A 6,610-nucleotide genomic window follows, 5' to 3' on the forward strand; every position below is an offset into this window, starting at 1 on the left:
TCCTGAGTCACCGGGTTTACAGGTGGGAGCCACCATGCCCAGACCCACCCTACACTCTTGAGAAGAAAGAAGGGGCCAAATAGTGCACGGATCTCATTCCTAGATGGAGAAAGCAAGGCGCCAACATGTGAGGGGATTTGCCATTGACATGGTTATTAGTTGGCAAACTCGGGAATAAAATTCAGTCCGATGTTGGAAAGAACATTTGGGAAAGAAGGTTATAAAAACTGTTTCTCTTCCTTCCACCAACAGCTATAGGAGGCCAGTAACCTGGTTGTATATTCCTTTTGGACTCCGTAACAAGCAGCTGTTCTTCACTAATTCAGCTCAGCATGAGTCTCACCCCCTTCATGAGGACCCCTCAGTGGGCACCATGGTCCCATTGGGAGGCCTTGGCCATCCCAGCAGGAGAGGGATGCTCAGGGTAGCTCAGTCTGGGGTCAGCTCTGCTGGATGAAGTTGCATCTTTGCTTCATCAACTCCCATTGCTCCGATTTCACCCACCCCATCAGCCTTCTCATCCTGCCTGGACTTCCCGCATGAGCCCCGCAAGAGTCAGAAAATCCACTCGGCATACAAACGTGAGTCTTCTGGTGCCTTAATCATTTCTCAGATGGATTAATAAATTGGTGTTCAGCTTTGTAACATCAGTCCTTCAAGCTTAGTTTATATGAGTCTGCCTCTAAGAGATTAGTGGCAAAATTAAATTTCCAAGCCTGAGGGCTGAAGGCCAGGCCTGGCAAAATTGTCAAGGTATGAAAGGCCACCAAGGTGTGAAATCTCCTGTTTGGTGACAATGCCTCAACAAGGACAGATGCCCAAGGGCAGTTTAAATTCTTCCACATGCTTATGCTCCCTGTGTACACTTGCATGCTTTTCCTTCCACGTTCCCAAAAGGCGGCATCTTGTCAATCTCGCATATCACAGAGTGCACAATGTGAGTCATTAGGTTTCACTAGAAACCACATTTTGTCTTCCCAGTTGTATTGACCCAAGAAATAAAATGTTCAGGTGCCCAAACCAAAAACAGGAACTGGGGTCCATGGATCCCACCAGCATTTATTGAGCACTTCTGGCATACGTGGATCCAAGTCAGGCTCTGTTAAATGACAGGAAATAGAAAAGGGGAAGAGATGGGACACTGAGGATGAGCTATTTTGTTTGAGTTGAGTTCACAAGGCAGCACCGACTCCCAGTTCTGTAGAATTCAGACAGCAGCATCGCACGGTGATGTGTAATACTGGAAGAAAGACCCAGGGCTTATTTTGTTCCTTTCAGTTTGGAGAACTCCAACTACGTGTGTATTTCTAGTTTCAAGAGTTGAATAACACCTAATTATTGTGAACACATTAAATAATAGGGAATGTTTCAAACATGGCTCATGCTCCCAGCAGTCTGTTAGGAACATCCTTCCATGTCAGGACAGAGAGACTTACTTATTCTTTTTATCAGCTATGGGGTATTCCTTGCGGGGAGCGTTCCTTGATTATAACGCACAGGGAAATCTGTCCAGAAAGTCTAGTCCTTCTTCCCTGATCACTTATCATGCTGCCCCCACCTTGTAGGAATGAGACAGAGTTGAAGACCCATATACACCGATGGGTCTCCATGACTTTGGTTCGAAGTTATTAGTCAAATGTGGCCCTGATCAGTGGTGGTCCCACCTGCTCAGAAGCCTCGGTAGTGTGTCACCTGTCCCTTCCTACAGTGGCGACTTCACACAGCTGAATGATAAAGATGGTGCCCTCGCACATAGAACAGGCCCTTCTGGCTGAAGTGGGCAACCTCCTGCCCTTGGTGACACCTAAGTTTGTGCTTTGGGGCTCTTATTTTTTTTCCAAACCTTTCATTTTTTCCTTCTTCCATTTCCATCTGTTTTTATTTTTGCTGTTATTTTGGCCCTGTGTTGGAACTCCTGCTCAGGTCCTGAGGCCGGAGGGCCAGGGACAGAGTTTTGCCCTTGTCTCTGTTGCCCTTCTGGAGAGGGGCAGGGGCTGGTCTAGTCCCTGTCTAATTTTGAAATCTTCCTAAAGTTGGAGTCCAATAGTCTACACACAAAGAAAGACAAAAGGTTTTTATCTTACTCCATTTTCAGTAAACATGTTATTAAATATTCAGTTTCCAGACGCCTTGACACAAATCCGCATATCCGGGGCAAGCACAGTTGATAAGCAGTTTTCAGATGTTAATTGTAATTATGTTTCCTTTCCACTGAAAAATCTCCCAAGCAAATTCTGTGAGATCACATGAAATTTTCAGTAGACTTTTCCAGCCATTTTGTTTCATGTTGAAAAATGTAATATTTTTCAGCTTGTGTGATAGCTCTAGTGAAATAATTACCCCCAACTGACAAGGTTAATGGATATCTCAGGGTCTGTGTATTTAATTCTAAGAAGATTTCAGCTGCTAACACTGAGCTCCACAGGAAATTATAACAAGGGGATATAGTTTATAAATGAAAGTACAGAATTATTTTGTAAGTGTGATTAAGTCTCCACTACCCCCATACCCATCCCCAAATCCTTAAACTCATCTTGGACCCGAGAGACAAGTGACAGTCAGAAGAAACCATTTGTTATATGTTGTTATCCTTGATGTTGGAAGACAAGGAAGGCTCCGCAGACAGTGCTGTTGTGAACTTGGCCGTTGCTGGTGCAGGTGCTCTGACCTATCCCTGGAGAACTGATTAGGCACCGGTTGAAGCCAAGTGTGTCAAAGGCCACCAGGTCCCCAGTGGTGCCATTTACCAGGCCCTGCCCTTGCAGCCTGGGGGAGCTGGTTTCTCTCAATCCATCCTGGCTGCTTGGAGGAGAGAAGAAAAGATTGTGACAATCTGTGTGAATATAGCATTTGCTTCTCATCAGTGTTGGGGTGGAAAGCCTAGTAGGTGCTTGCGGCTTGTGTGGAGAAAGATTTCTCATGCAGATATTAAAATACATAAAAATAAAAAAAGTTTATTTTTTCTTTTCAGAATGGGGGGAGAGAAGGGGTGTAAAGAGAGAGGGGAAAGAGAGCAGGGAGATGGCGTGGCATCCCAAAGAAAGAGAAGGGAGTGCCAGAAGGAAGCCCGGGGGCCTGACGAATTTAAAGGGAAAGAAAAAAAAAAAAAAAACAACGATTGTTGTCAGTTGATAACAAAAGCTGCAGCAGGATGTCAAAGTCCAAGGCTTGGTTTCCTGCTTTTCCTTGGAGAAGGATTATCACAGGAGATGTGAGTCTGTCCTGAGATATGGTTGAGGCTTGGAGCTTGCACCCTGCTGTTCGCTCAGGAACTCTTTAGACTGTAAAAAAGCAGATTCTCAAAAAACAATTTTGAAGGAGACAGATTTACATTTCTTTTCCGTTCATTGAGCTCTTTTCAGAAGTTGTGCAAAACAGAACTCCTGCAGGGTACTGTTAGTGAGAGAACTCATAGGATTGATCTTTAACTGTTACTGGGGAAACTGTGGGGTTAGGTATTTTCCTGTTATGTTCGCAAGGCCGCCCCTTTCAATCAGCTCACAGCAGCTTTCTGGAAGCTGCATCTCAGGGCCTCCCACCATAGAAGACAATGCAACCGAGGTCCAAATGTGTGGTGTTAAGTCCTAACTTGCTACTTACTGTCCATGAGATTTAGGGCAAAATAACTGAAATCTCTGAGTCTCAAATTCTTCATCCTTAAAACAATGAAAGTGTATGTCGTTTTGAAGGATCCAGTGAGGTAATAGAAACAGAACTACTTTATCCATTTTTGAATCACTTGGTAAATGTCAGATTTGTGTAATTATTGCTAATGAAAGTCTCCTCTGGCAGCAATTCACAGGCTGCCAACAACTGAGCAATGTTTTTCCTTTTAATCCAGGATCCTCCTGGCTTGGAGGCTGATGCTGAAGGAAAGCTAGTTTCCTCTGAGGAACTGGGGATAAAAAATTAAGTGTATTGAATTAGTCATGTAATGCAGAATTAGTCATGTAATTTCAGGTAGCACCTAACATGCTAGGATACCCATCTCAAGGTTTCTTCTGGTTATTTTAGTTTTAAGATATCAGTATCAATCAGGGTTAGGGATAAGGAGAGTTAATATTAAGATAGTTTTTGTAGCTGCACTTGTAATATTTACCAAAAGCATTCACATACACACACACACACATACACACACACACACACACACACACACACACACACAGAGTATTGGAATGAACATACAAGCATGGAGGAAGAAATGAGCAAACAGGTTTGTGTCAAGAGGCAGAGGCTCAGGAATTTAATGAATCAGGTCCTCTTACTATCCATTTATGCTTTTCTCTTAAGGAGTTTTATATTCCTCTCACCCATTTTATTTTGGGTGGGGAGATATTGCTTTGACTGAATGGGTAGTGGGTATGTGACCATTCTCAGGTATGTGACCTGAGTGGTATAGTGGGTATGTGACCATTGGGCTCAGGGTGACCCACTGTCTAACAAGATGACCTATGGTCTTATCATGAACAAGTGAAGCAAAGCATGGGAAAAGCAAACACACCATTTAAATGGCAGCTTCGGGCAAGTCTCAGCTACATTCCATAGCCTCCAAAAGCTCCAGATATTTTTTTAAGGAAAGCCAGGCCTTAGTAGGAAACAAGAAGTGTTCTGGGAATATTTGGGGAAGATAAGACATTTGCTCCACCTTACGTCCTCTCACAGCCTGGAGCTAAGAATCACGGCATGGGGGGTGGGGCAGAGCAAAATTGCGTGAACACCAAATTCAACAGCTCTCCATGCAAGGGAGCACCTTCAGAAGAACCAAAACTCAAGTGAGTGGTCACCGTACCTTGTTTTAACATTATACCAAGGAAAGAGGCACTAAAGAGGGCAGAAAAGAGTCTCAAATTGCCTGTGTCACCCGTCCCACAATTGTAGTGCAACTCAGGGAGAGTCTTCTTCCTCTTGGAGAAAGGAAAGGGAAGAATTCAGAAGACTTTGTTTTGCAACTCGGGTAACAGCTCAGCCTCGGTAAAATGAAGTACCAAGCAGTCTCCTGAGGGCCCTGAGGCCAGGCCTTAGTTCCTGGATGGCACTTCTGGACCTACCCTGGACCAGAAGTAAAAGTGCTGCCCTGAAGGGAAGGACACAGTCCTGGCAGGATTCACCACCTGCTGACCAAAGAGCCCTTGGGCTTTGCATAAATATCAGAGGTAGCCAGGCAGCAGTCACCATGGGCTTCGGGTGAGACTGGCTGGCTGCAGGTGTGACCTGGTGCAGCCTTATCTGTGGTGGCCATGAGGGAGTGCCCACATCACTCCTCCCTCAACGCCAGGAGCTCAGCACAGAGAGTGAGGGAAGAGAGTAAGAGACCTTGCTTGGAAATCCAGGGAATTCTCCTATATTTTACCTAAGTCCACCAAGGCAGTAGCACCAGGAGTCTGCAAGAGTCACAGCACTACTGGGCTTGGGGAACCTCCAGTGCTGACACGGCTGTAGTGACCAAAGACTTAGATCACAACACTCGATTCTCTTTGAATACCTGGAAAGCTTTCTAAAGAAGGACAATTTTAAACAAGCCCAGGCTGTGAAGATTAAAATAAATACCTACTCTTCAATGCCCGGACATTGATGAACATCCACAAGCATCAAGAACATTCAGGAAGGCATGACCTCACCAAACAAACTAAATAAGATACCAGTGACCAATGCCAGCATGATGGAAATATGTTGAGGTGAGCTCCTTGTATACCCAGTTTTTTCAGAGTTTTTATCATTAAGGGATGTTGAATGCTTTTTCATCATCAATTGAAATGATCATATGATTTTTGTGCTTCATTCTGTTGATATGATGTATCATATTGATTGATTTGCATGTGTTGAACCATCCTTGCATCCCTGGGCTTAATCTCACTTGATTAGGATGAATAATCTTTTTCATATGTTGAATTTGCTTCACTAGTACTTTGTTGATGACTTTTGCATCTATGTTCATCAGAGATATTGGCCTATAGTTTTGTTTTCTTGTTGTGTCTTTGTCTGGTTTGGTATCACAGTGATACAGGCCTCATAGAATGAGTCTGAGAGTATCCCCTCCTCCTTGATATTTTGGAATAGTTAAAGTAAGATTGGTATTAGCTCTTCCTTGAATGCTTGGTAGAATTCAGCAACGAAAACATCAGTCCTGAGCATTTCTTTGATGAGAGACTTTTTATTACTGCTTCTATCTCGTTACTTGTTGCTGGTTTTTATGCATATGGAATAATTTGCAACTAAAAGTTTTCAATAATTTATCCTTACTAAGTGCCAGACACTGTGATGAATACGATAGATATATTATCATCATCATTATTAAGCATCCAGCACAATGCCTGGCAAAGTGTGAATGCCTAATAAGTGGCATCACCATGTACCATCTGTACCATGTACAGATCATTTCTATATAATATAGGACTCTGGGAACTGTTATTGGAGTTAGAGCAGGGATAATTTGGCATAGAATTTGACCTCGGTTTCTGTCCTCTATAATACTGTAAGATTCTTGAGGGAATAGGGACTGCTTCAGATACATTTTTGTGTTCAGAAATTCTGACAGCAAGAGCATTTATTTATAATTGCCCTTTTCTTTTTCATAGCAAAACAGATATCAGAAAATTATCTTGACAGACCT

Source organism: Propithecus coquereli, unplaced genomic scaffold, assembly GCF_000956105.1.
Source record: "Propithecus coquereli isolate 6110/MARCELLA unplaced genomic scaffold, Pcoq_1.0 Scaffold66, whole genome shotgun sequence".
NCBI lineage: Eukaryota > Metazoa > Chordata > Mammalia > Primates > Indriidae > Propithecus > Propithecus coquereli.